Here is a 13116-nt window from a genome sequence, read left to right as displayed (position 1 = left end):
AGTAGAGCATTGCTGGTGTCTGTGCTTTACCTGCTGACATGCTGCATCCTCCTAATATACAGACATCAGCTACACAAGTACCTGAAATGTTCTGCTATAACATGGCTTCATCCTGGAGCTGTTGTATCTCTCCTATACACACACAGGCTGCAGGGGGCACCAGCATGAGGAAGCACATTATTATACAACCTCACATCATTATACAGGCTGTCAGTCAAACACTGGGGGTGTGGCTGTGCCTCCCACTCATGAATAAGATGGACAGCTTGAATATGATAATGACTCATTGGACATCTCACAGGTCATTTGCATACAGCTTTAGGACCTCATTGCTTAGGTTTACAGGCATGTAGAGGGACAATGAAGGGATAGAGGCAATGCTGTCTAATGGCAGCTTATGCCAATATATTTAGTTTAGGGGGGTTATTTTGTCTGACGGGTTCTCTTTAATGTACTATGACATGGTAATAGCTAGAGTTGTACTGTAAATTATCACAAAATTAATCTTCTAGGGGTCTCATAAAGATATAACTGAATATAATAAAAGTTATGGATCATTATAGCACAAAAATAACATTGCTGGGAAAATTATCCATCTCTTGCCAGATATCTGTAGACAAAATAGCAACGCGATTAAATAAATATATAACACTGTGAAAACTATATCTTAGAAGATCTTGTGCCTGGTGTGCCAAGCAAGCTGTAAAGAGTTTATGTAGACTGAAAATAATGTAACTTTGGGAGAAAGTAAACTTTCCTCTGGAGTTTTCTCTATCTTTGCAGATTTTGGCAATACATTTCCTGACTACAATGTTAATTATTCACACATCATAACTAATTGAATGTCAAAATGATTAAGAGTTTCTTTCCAATGGAATGGAAAGAACAGACAACTACAAAACTGCATCCCCCTGTGTCATAGAGAAATGTGCTTAAATTGCCTATTGGAAATGGACGACGTCTGCAACAGCATTGAAGATGCGGTCATTCTGCAAAGAAGAATTGGGGGGTATGTGAAAGGAGCAAACAGATGAGGGGGGGGGCACAAATACAAACAGGAGGAATAGATATCTCAAATTTTGTCTGTATACACCAGGTAGAGACATAGGAAGCTGTGTTGAATATGCAAACATGTTGTCAGGGTTACTAACCTAACACTTCTCCCTGCATGCATCAGTCACCGAGGTCAGGGACCGGCAGTGAGTATGTAGTATATCAGTAGTATATAAGTAGATCATGTGCTCTCTTTATAGTTGAAGAACTATATGCCATAGAGTGCTATATACTACTATCGAGGCTCGATGCTTGGAGAAATGCTGCAGGTCCTAGCAATTTGTCGTGAGATCTCAGTGCCAGACCCCTAATATATATTCTGACTTCTGAGAGAAATTCCTGCATAAAAGTTTCTTGAACTTCCATACAGTGAAGTCAATAAGGAATGGAGGGCGAAGACTCGCCGTTCATCGTCCACATCATCCGTTGCGGTCAGTTTGGCATCCGCTATCCATGGGGTTTTTTTTCAAACGGAGGAAAAACACTGCAGTCATTTTTTCAGTCCACAAAACGCATGGATAACAGATAACGGAACATAACAGATAACGTAAAATTTACATTTATGTCAATTGGATTTTTAATTAATACATTAAACCTCCGTTACCCCTCCATTAACACTCCAGAGGGAAGGAACGGTAGTGTGAAATATCAAAGATGTAAATTTAGCATTACACAGATATTAAACCTCTTGATATCATACAATTATATAAATGGTGTCACATTGGGGCAGATTTATCAAGTGTCTGAAAGTCAGAATATTTCCAGTTGCCCATGGCAATCAATCACAGCTTCCCTTTAAAATATTCATGAGGACTGGTAAAATGAAAGCTGAGCTGTGATTGGTTGCCATGGGCAACTGGAAATATTCTGACTTTCAGACACTTGATAAATCTGCCCCATTGTCTCCTGAGGGTGAGCACCAACTTCTATCACAGTTAGTCTACCACTACATGAAAATATGCAATGTACCCTCCATCCTCATAAACCATAGAAAAGAGTGCCGCGCCACAAACTAGGGCAGGAATAGGACCTCCTGTGAGATTTGTGGCTTGGGCAGTCGGCTCACACATGGGGCCATGGAAACCACAGCTGGGTATATGAGCCATGTCCAGGTGCTACCAATTGAATTTTGAGATAGCAAATGAAAAATACAATGTTTGTGTGTAGGGAGCCTTACTGCTGGTGAATAGAGAGGTTACTCTGAGGGTGCAACCACACGTTCAATTTTTCAGATGCAGTTTTTGAAACCAAAAGCAGGGTGAGGGCTTATCCTTAAGAAGTGCTACTCCTCCTCTATTTTCATTCCACTCTTGGTTTGGGCATCAAAAACTGCATCTGAAAAACTGAACGTGTGGACGCACCCTCAAATTACTATAATGAGGTTACGTGCTAAGGCATTATGGGATTATTAGCAAAGCATAAATGAAGAAATAAGATGCTGCCTGGTGGTGTCAGGACAATATCCATAAAATAAGTGTATCCATATAATAATGTATGTGGTGAGTTGTGTTGACTGTTGCTTGTTTAAGGATGAAACACATCCTTACATGCAACAAAACTTTAATGTAGTAGAAGGTTTAAAAAAATTAGTTATACATATATAAATTGGATCTCTATGGCCAAATCTGCATATAACTGCAATCTATGGATTAATTAACATTGTGAAAAGCTACGTCATTATGTGAACATGCCCTTACAGTAATGAACTTATCTCCCAGTCTAATCCTTATTTTAACATGTCTAAATAAATCTCTGAACTCCGGATGTCAGGATTTCATAATCTCAAACCTCTATCTGGGGTCACATTAAAGCAGAATGCAATTCTTTACTGGTGCCCAAATCAGACTTGACAGGTCAGAAATGATGATTAACAGATGGATTGCATTAGTCTGTTACACATTTACAGTATGGGAGAAACATCGTAAAAAGATATAAGAAATCTGAACTGATTTTGAACCCAGAAATCTCACTGGAAAATGTCTTAAATGTGAGAGGGATGCTTCATGGTGATCACATGCATAGAGTTGGCCTGAAGGAAAGTATTGTATGAAAGATATAGAAACCTAATCCAGATAAATGCAATTTAGCACTGTCACACTCTAACCATTACTCCATGTCTGTCAAACTCTTCACTTTTACAGCTTTTCATATAGACTAAGTCAGTGATGGCAAACCTTTTAGAGACCGAGTGCCCAAACTGCAACCATAAACCCTCATTTATCATGAAGTGCCAACCAAAAATTTGAGCAGTATCTTATTGCTGCCTGTTCCTCAACAATCCTCAATCATACTGGCCTCCAACACAGTAGAAAGAAGGAGGGACAATTTGCATCATTGTAGCTTCTTTCCAGTGTCCCTCTGTGCAAAGAGAATTGTGGGGCCAGCAGGAGGTCCTCCAAAGATAATTCAGCCCTGTCTACACATTCTCCCTCTTCCTACATTCCCAAGTAGCCAAGTAAGTCACTTTAAAATATCACTGAAAGCAGCATCTTTGCTTCCAAGTTGCTTGGAACTGCAGGAAAATTCTTTGAGTCCTGTCTGGTGTGCTGGGGCGATGGCCCGAGTGCCCACAGAAAGGGCTCGGAGTGCCGCCTCCGGCACCTGTGCCATGGGTTCGCCACCAATGTTTTTAAAGGAAAACTACCATCAGAATCAAGTATAGATAAACCAGGGACACTTACTGATAGATCCAGGCACCCTCACTGGGGTAATCTTCTTATACTTGTTATCCATGAACTCCTTCCTTCTAATTTTTTTTATTATGCTAATGAACCTGAGGGACTCTGGTCTGTGTTTCCAGAGCCCCTCAGTGCAGAAGATTCACAGGCTGAGCAGATGAGCATAGCATGTCTCACTTTGTTCTGCTCATTGTAACAGTGAGTGAAAAGACATCAATGAGGGGCTCTGGATACAAGAAGATTACCACAGTCCCGGTGCCTGGATCTACGAGTAATTGTCCCTGGATTATCATGATGGATTTTCATGGTAGATTTTCTTTAAACAGGAAAATCTTGTCAAAGATAAAAAATAGATACACTACAAAGAACTCCCAGTAGCTAGTAGGGCCTAGAAGCAGTCTGACCTAGCCTAGGCCTTAGACCTAGGCTTAAAATGAGATAATCTATAGGTTGACCGATCACCTTTTGACCCTGTCATTTGGTTGGATTAACAGAGCCCTGTGGTCTTCCCGATTATCCTGATTATCTGACTGCTCATGCTGAGACATTGTAAAGTAAGTAAAGTGAAAAGTAAAAGAGTAAAATGTTCTTGCTTTAGGTCTTAACCAAATCATAATAAAGCACAACAGAGATATAAGGGCCTCTGCATAAATCTGGGATTAGAAATTTCATACCAATTGGACTAATATTACAGATGATAGAAACTGGCTTGGGTTCGCTGTTAACTCTTTCGGATACTACCTAAGGAGGAACAGGTATCCAGTCTAGACACAATATTGCAGGATTATAAGATTATAGATTCAGGTTATAGATTCTTATTGACCAGACCTAAATAGCTGTTATTTCAATAAAAATTAATTTAGACAATTGGGCAGATTTATCAAGCTTTCTAATAGTAAGAATGTTCTTAGTTGCCCGAGGCAGCCAATTACAGCTCAGCTTTCATTTTACCAGTGCTCATGAATATTTAAAAGGGGAGCTGTGATTGGTTGCCATGGGCAACTAAGAACTTTTACTTTTAAGAACTTTTACTTTTAGACAGCTTGATAAATCTGCCCCAATATTTTGTGCCAAGACTTTGCAACTGTAACCAGCCAAATTTCTTATTATTCTAAAATCTACGTAGGAACCCGGAATGGAACCAGTGTACATCACAATTCATAAGGATCTGTAGGAGTTATGTCTCAAAGTATACACCACAATTTGGTCAGTGTTTGTTTTGTCCTTGCAAAGAAGCAGCAGATATTATCTAATGTATATTACATACACCATCTCATTGCTGCTCTTATTTCAGGAGATATATTGAGTTTCCGTAGAGGTACAAACACTGTATATGGTATCTGACTGAAAAGTTTGGGAATTTTTTGAGAGACCATTTAAACTATATCCCTGTGATATAGCAATGCATGAAGGACCAAGTGGCAACACACCACAGAGTACAAATGCATGTGCCTCTTGTACAGGACTCAGATGTGTTTTTGTAAGACTTTCTCCTAAATGGTGGTAAATCATATGATGGGTGCAGCTAATGGCCTTCCATTCCCTGTCTTTGAAACTTCACATGTTACAGACGCAAATACATACAGCCAGTTTTACAGCACTAGGATTTGCTGTTCTGTACTTATTAATACCCAGCTTTAAAAAGTAAACCTCACACTGCTCTCTATGCATCACGCCAACACCAGCAGAATGGAGAGAGTGCCTGGAGGCAGTGGGTGGCATAGCTACTATCCATTTGAAATAAGACATAGGTTTGATTTATTTCTCCAAATAAATGAAAAAAGTAAACTGAGATCTTTACAGGACTTTTTCTTTCCTTTCAAGAAAAAAAATAAAAACAGCTTTTAAATAAAATGCAAACCCACACACATCAATTCGCACATTTTTTTTCCATCATTCCTTTCACAATAAATAGAGTAAGCAATCGAATGGAAAAGGCTGACCTTATTTTTTTTCTGTGTATGTGTTTTTTTTTATAAAGTGAATTATTGATTAAAACATTACAGACTTGGCTGAGCACTGCGGCAATGATTACTGCTAAGAAATGGACCTTCTCCAACTTATTGAGAGTTTAATTGTGTCCTTATGAAATATTTTTCAGCAGGGCCCTTTACTTCTGTTTTGCTTTATAAACATGAAAGATGTCCATGTAACTGCGGAATAAAGGATATTTATTATTAGACACAATGATCGGCATGACAACCGTACCGAGACAAATTTCATATCTTCCTAGAGAGGACCATTTATCGAATTGTATCGCTATCCCCCTACTTACTAAACTATCTGTACTTTTAGATTTGGCATTCGATGGAGGGACTTATTACGCCTGGGCCCACCATGATCCAGTTGCACTACATTTCCCCCCCCTTGATGCGTCTGATACACTAAAGCTAAAGCCTGCATCTAGGTTAATTCTACGCCCGATCCTGCCTGGTGTGAAATTCTGCTGTAGCCTGTACCAGGATATCAGCACAAATTATAGCAAATGCGCCATCTCAGTCCCTGCCCAATATTCATGAAAGGGGCATAATATACATTAAAAAATATCTGCATTGTCTAGAATTTCTCCAAATCATTCTTGTTTTTTTTCTCCAGATTATTGCTGAATCAGCACTAACAGTAAAAAAGCTATGAATTAAAAGATCTAGTTATCATTAGGGATGGACAACAAATTTGTTATGGTTGGAACTCCATTCTACAAACTGAAATTAGCTTACAAAGTGACCCAAAGTGTAGATTTTTGCATCCATGGCAGATCAGTTTATGTTGTGACGAATCAGATAACATGTATGTCAAATTGTCAAAACATCTATAAATGGAAGATATCCAGAATTTGTTATGGATTATGCCACAAATTTTGATAATTTTGACCATTTTAGCAATTTCAAAAATCAACTCTTAAATAGCTTTAAGATTTTACTCCGTGATCAACTTAAACCAAATCATGAAAAACTACTACTACAAAGTAAAATTACTGTCCTGTGCAAGGCTGTGTCCAATTATGCCTTTGTTTCAAAACCTGTATCCCCACGATGAAGCATTTTTACACTTAAATTAGTTGGAAATGCTTCGGGGGGTGGGGGGGGGGGAATGAGAGGGAAGGTTACCAGAGTCCCTCAGGGCTTTGGAGCCAGTATATTATCAGCACCTGTTTGCCGTACTATATTGACCCCCACCTGTTGGTGACCGATGGCAAACTGCAATGTCACTGGCTCCTCCTGGATGACCTTGTGGATAATCTCTTGTTATAAGCCACAATGCAAGTTTCCTCCATGGCATTAGTGGTGGCTACTAATTACATTAAGAACGTATTGTTATGTATTTCATAGATTCTTTTGAGTATCTTATCCAATTATCCAATACTAAAGGTTTATCTAAGAACGAATCACTTAATGTGTTATAAATGTATTATGTATTATTTTGTCATTCTATTGTTTTCTTTTCACTATAGATTGTATTGGAAAGAAATAGAGATTTGCTGTCAGCTTTGTAAACGCCAAGCTCTCGCAGAAAAGGGAGACGGTCCTATCAGGATTAGCATATGGAAAGTGCAGTTAATCCTGCTGACCCCAGTACACAGTTTCCTGAGAGAACACACCTGTTCTAAAATGACAAATGTCAGGAATACGGCAGTCTTAATATGCCATAGGCTGACAATGCTTCTCTTCTACGAAAATTTAACACCCTGAAAGCACTATAAATATTGAAAAATGTGCAATGGTCTTCTCGAATTCTACTTATAAAGGAGCACTTTGAGCATTAAAGTAGGGCAAATACTGTATATCTTGAAGTGAAATCAATAGAATTTACTATCTTCATCTGTACATCATATGAAAGAAACTGAGTAAACTATAGTGGGACAGTAATTCTGCTTCTGCCCTGTTTTAAAATACCATAAGCGCAACCGGGGAGAGTAGATAATGGATTTTTAAAGATTTATTTAGATTTTTAAAGATTAAAGAAAGGCCAAAGAAACCCAAGGGGGTCTAGGGCAGAGGTATGGACAAAAAATAATATGTCTTTGCCATTCTCCCTGTTCCCAAAGCTCCCTTGCGGTTTATTAACACTCCCAAGTGTCAGTGGTCCTCTGTAAAATCATTGATGAGATACCAGAGAGTGAGGGACCCATGTATCGGACAGTGGTCCTCTGTGTCCGTATTATCCTATGTCCATATCAACAAGTCCTGTAAATCAGAAGGAATATTCAGTATAACCTAGAATTCAAGAGCTGGTGAGATGTGGGAGACAGCAAGGTGTTTTGAGGACACCATATGATTTATGAGAATCTAATAACTATGTATAACAGCACTGCCGCTATTAGCAGAGCCAGAATAAGTTTACCTTGGGTCAGTAGCTGTTCGTATGGAGCTCCTATTAAATTTTTATAACTGTTCCTGCGAACTCTGACACTTCCGCTATATTCACTGTATAACACTGGTAGAGAGACTACATCTGAGCACTGCCTTTAAATGTAGACAAAGGCAGAACATCTAACAGAAAGGCCACAGGTAAGAGTAAAGAGGACGATAATGCATAGTAATAACCATAATGACTGAAGGTTAATGCAAGTAGAATATCACAAAAGCAGTATATACTCACTGCATATATACAAAGCACCATAAACCATTATTAAGCCTGCACTTATCCATATATTAAAACTTTCCCGCTGTAGCCCTTTTCAGGTTTTTTGTAACAGTTTACTTTTTGCTTTCCACTTCCCAAAAGTTATATCTTATTTATTTTTGAACTTATACAGAATAAGGACTTATTTTTGATAAAACAGACTGTACTTCATAATGATTCCAGTTATGGTGGTGTGCAGTGTGGAAAATAAAATGATGATGGGGTTAAAGAAGAACTAATTTCATTGCCTCATATTATTTCTAGTCTTATTTTTGGACACTTTCAGGGTGTATGCCAGGAAAGCTCCCAATCTACATGTTGAACATGTCCATTAACATATACTGGTAGGTGGCGGAAACCTTTTGGCCTTTGTCTGCTCAGTTAATATATTGCATACAGCAGGAAACACAGGATGAAAAAGTACTGGGAGTGGGGCAGAGATGTATGACGTCCTAATGGGGGAAGTGATGGGGGGGTGGATGGGGGACATGAGAGGGTTTTTTGTATTTGACACTGATGTATGACGGTGCAGTTTCCCAAGGGGGAGGGGGAAAACCACTCCTCACTGGCCACTCCCATGGGACCAGGGACACAGCTCTGCATACAGAAATGTAAACTTTCATCTAACTTATCTTTTTTTCATTAAAAATCCAATTTTACTATAAAAACTCTTTGGCAATGTGTACACTATTCTCTATGGGGACATGGGGGACCCAAAAAGGGGCTCCGGATGAAAGGTTCCCTTTAAACTACTCTAGTTATTCCCCACACAATAAAAACCTACTAAATGATTCAGTGCTGACCCTTTTAAACTGATTGTAGTATGTAAGCAACAGAATCCACAACATGAAGAATCCACAACATGAAGGGGCTCTGGGAACCACCCCAGTAGCCCTTTATGCTGATAAGCATAATTTTAAAAGTTGATTTTCTGAAGGAAGGAGGCCATGGATAGGAAATATAAGTAGTTCTATGGATCTGAATCTATGAGTAAGTGTCCCTGGTGCAATGCAAGATTTTGTTTAGTTTAAACTGGTGGAGAAGGAAAGGCAAAGCAGTCAAATAAAGGAAAACCACCTGAAATACTTGGCTCTGAGTTTACCTTTCTAGCAGTCACCTGTGTTCAGAACCGTCAGCTGTGAAATCACCCAGAAAAAAAAAACTCTAATGAGACAACTGATAAACTATAATTAGTGTGATTTCTGCCCAAAAAGATTACAGAATGACATACATCACAGGAAGAAATCTCAGAGGAGGACACATCTGTAATTTATTGTAACCACAAAGAAGCATAATCTCTAAACACACACTTCCAGGCAGCGACTGCATGATTTATCTAATGAGCTGGGGCGTACTGCCTGCTCATCGAAATCAGACCACAGGAGTTCTCGTTTTATCTGCTGGCCGGAGGAGACACAACTTACAACTATTCGTTTTCTTTGAAAGATCTCTCCAAAACAATTACTAGTGGTGTAAATAAAGTAGGCAATCACTTCGAGAAAGACAAAATACGGACACGTGAGGCGATCTGTTACCGACTGCCAAGACCAAAGGCATGAAGATGGTGATGATGATACATATTAGGACTGAAGTGTAAAGTACAAATTTACCTAAGGAAAATTTTGGAAGTTTCCTGAGTTTGCAAAACAAAAAGACTCTAAAGGCACAGAGAGCTGTAGTGTGACTCAGTTTTGTAAGGAGCCGTTATAGGACTTCTATAGAGGTGTATGACTCTAATGCCTCCAATTTCATGCCTATAATTTTCATCCATACAGAATCTGACAAAATATGATTTCTGGTTAACTCCATTAAAAGGTGTATGCATTGAGAATATGGGGTTGTGATACACATTAATGTAATACAGGCAGTCCCTGGGTTACGTACAAGATAGGTTCCGGAGGTTTGTTCTTAAGTTGAATTTGTATGTAAGTCGAAACTGTATATTTTACGATTGTAGATCCAGACAAATATTTTTTTTGCCTCTGTGACAATTTGAGTTTAAACAATATTTGCTGTAATGGGACCAATGATGATCCATAAAGCTTCATAACAGCCACCTGACAGCTGATTATTGCAGCCTGGGACTATAGTAAAGCATTCAGAAAGCTTCACCAGAGGTCAGAGTGGTCCGTCTGTAACTATGGGATATCTGTAAGTTAGGTGTCCTTAAGTAGGGGACCGCCTGTACATCACTTTGATTATGAAACCTTTAAAGGCAAAATAATGCATTAATCATTATGCCATTGGTATACTGTTTGCCATATAACTTTACCATTCCATGTTATGAATGTGGTAGACCTTCAAAGAGTAACGAAACAATTGACAAAATCAATTGTGCAGATGATAGTAAACTTTGCAATGTATCTATGTTCCTATGCCCTTCGTTTTCCCTTCACATTATTTAAGCAGTTTGTATAAATCTGCTTTCTATACCCTACACCACTGATAGCTGAGAGATAAATGAACCTGATAAAGCGTCTAATGACTCTTTACACACAGCCCCTAGATCAGTGATGGCTAACCTATGGCACTGGTGCCAGAGGTGGCACTCAGAGCCCTTTCTGTGGGCACCCAGAACATAACCAGAGATGACTCCAGGTATCTTCCTGCAGTCCCAGACAGCCCAGGACTTGCTGTGCACAGAGGTATTTTAAAGTGACAGCTCTACCTGGGACTATTTTCTGCTTTATTGGTGTCCGTAGGGTGCTGGTATCAATGAAAACTGTGACAGAGAAGGGAGTATAAATCACAAATTAAATTTGTGTTGGCACTTTGCGATAAATAAGCGGGTATTTGTTGTAGTTTGGGCACTCGGTCTCTAAAAGGTTTGCCATCACTGCCCTAGATAGTCTAATCTCCCCACAGAGCTGAATCATCAATGGAAATATTTTCTAGGTATACAAGTCAATTGTTAATATCCCTTTCTTATCAGTATGCTGTGTACAGGACATCAAATACACTGCTCACTACAGGAGAAAGAAGGAGCAGAAAAATAGGCACAGAGAAGCTGCATTACTTAATGAAGTATATTACAAAGTTTGTTATTATCGTCTGCGCTATTCATTTCTGCAATGCAAAAAAATTGCTTCTAAAGTTTAGTTACGCATTAAGAGAATATTCCCCTCTATGTTAGCCAGTCTGGCTTAGTTTATGCTACATTAACCCACTATGGCAGTACACTCTTAGGATGCTATAGTGACTAATGGATGGGCTACAATCTGGCGCTTGGATAAAACATTCGAGTTTATTAACAAAGCTTTGAAAACCCAAGTCTAACGTTATATGCATTCTTAAAGTGGGGATATTCCAACTAATCCTTCAGGCCTCTGACGCTTCCTTTAGTAATAAGTGGGGCAGCACCTTGAGTGCACTCTGCATTGTGGGTTTCCATGATCTGTACTTCCTGAGATCTAATGTAATATTTACACAGTTTCATGAGTTTCAGTTTTTATAGTCAATTAAATTAGCTTTTACAAAATACGGGTTATACTGTAGGCATGTGTCGCAGCTACAGAGAACTTTAAATGTTAACAAAAGGACCCTTACAATTCCTTATCCTGTTGTTATAAGAATAACTTTTAAACTTGTACCAAAAACCTGTCAACTTCCAATATCTGCCAAGTCCTTGTTGATATCTCCAAACAGGACATATAATGAAAAGGGTTTAGTCAAACAATCCCTGGATGCAGTATTTTTTGTTTAGCCAGTGACTGTCTAGTGTTGTATTCTGATGAGACCCATTCTCAACCAATTCTGAGGTTTTTCTCCCCAAAGAGATTAATTTGCCAGAAGAAAAGAGTGGTAACAATGAGAGTCTCGCTCAGGAGGACCCACCAAGTCTATGGTGTTACATGGACACTTTATTATTCACCGATCAGATTTGTTAATAAAAAAAATCACTAAAGGTCACGCTGTGCAGGTATTTAAGAAGTGTTTCAGCTTGGATTGTGACACACACAACCCTTTTTGTGGCCCAGCTGCACTGGCTTCCATGTGACACAAGTTATGGGGCGTGCTGTCGGACGGTCAGACTGATTAGGACAGAGCGCTGTATTCCACTTTTAAATTGTGTTGCACATCTTAATGTTAAAGATTCACCACAAAAAAGATGGTCAGACCAGTGCAGGAAAGCAACACATTCATGATTTCAGGCACACAATCTTAGTGAATTGCTGCTTTATAGGCGGACAATGCACCTATGCAATTCAGTGAACTCTGATGACCCTGTAAGTAAATGTGCCCCCATGTGTTCAAGGGGTGTCTTTTTTATCACACAAGTTGATATCCGGATAATCACAACTATCACACCTTTACTTTTCTGTTTTTAAAGTTTCCAAGACTCTGAAACTGCCCTATGAAATAACCTTTCTCAGTCTGTCCTTCCCAACCTCCGAAGGAACTGAGAGGTATAGTCAGTTTAACTCAATTGACATTGCATTACCTCAGAATAAGAAAGCATGGATATTTTTCTTGGAAACCCATAACATTTGTATAGAAATCTGGATATGTTTCCTTGGCATTTAGGAGAAAAGGGAGGAAATACCAAATCAATTAAATGATTCCAACCACATTCTCTCATTAAATTTTCCTTGATGTGCGAAGTCTTTCATCTGTTCAATATGAATCACTCACTGTATGCTATCAGACCTCTGTGCGCTCATTCACATAGTCAATTAAAATCAAGGGAAGAAAGGCACGTGTTGCTAAAAAGCCAGAAAAAAGAGTAAGAACACAATAATTCATTAGCCTGGCATAACATCAT

General features: G+C 38.9%; 1 protein-coding gene and 1 long non-coding RNA gene across 4 annotated transcripts in view; one reads left to right on the top strand and one right to left on the bottom strand.

Annotated features, from left to right (window-relative positions):
- Positions 1 to 13116, bottom strand: part of NR3C2 (nuclear receptor subfamily 3 group C member 2) — a 237031-nt gene that overhangs the window by 66535 nt on the left and 157380 nt on the right. The gene's annotated exons all lie outside the window — the stretch shown is intronic.
- LOC140075525 (uncharacterized) lies at positions 1928 to 7495 on the top strand. The gene is made up of 3 exons (XR_011849437.1): positions 1928 to 1965; positions 4226 to 4285; positions 7183 to 7495. It is a non-coding gene; the product is annotated as an uncharacterized lncRNA (long non-coding RNA).

The sequence above is a fragment of the Engystomops pustulosus genome, chromosome 1, assembly GCF_040894005.1.
Source record: "Engystomops pustulosus chromosome 1, aEngPut4.maternal, whole genome shotgun sequence".
NCBI classification, from domain to species: domain Eukaryota; kingdom Metazoa; phylum Chordata; class Amphibia; order Anura; family Leptodactylidae; genus Engystomops; species Engystomops pustulosus.
This window is presented reverse-complemented; position numbering and strand designations above follow the sequence as displayed.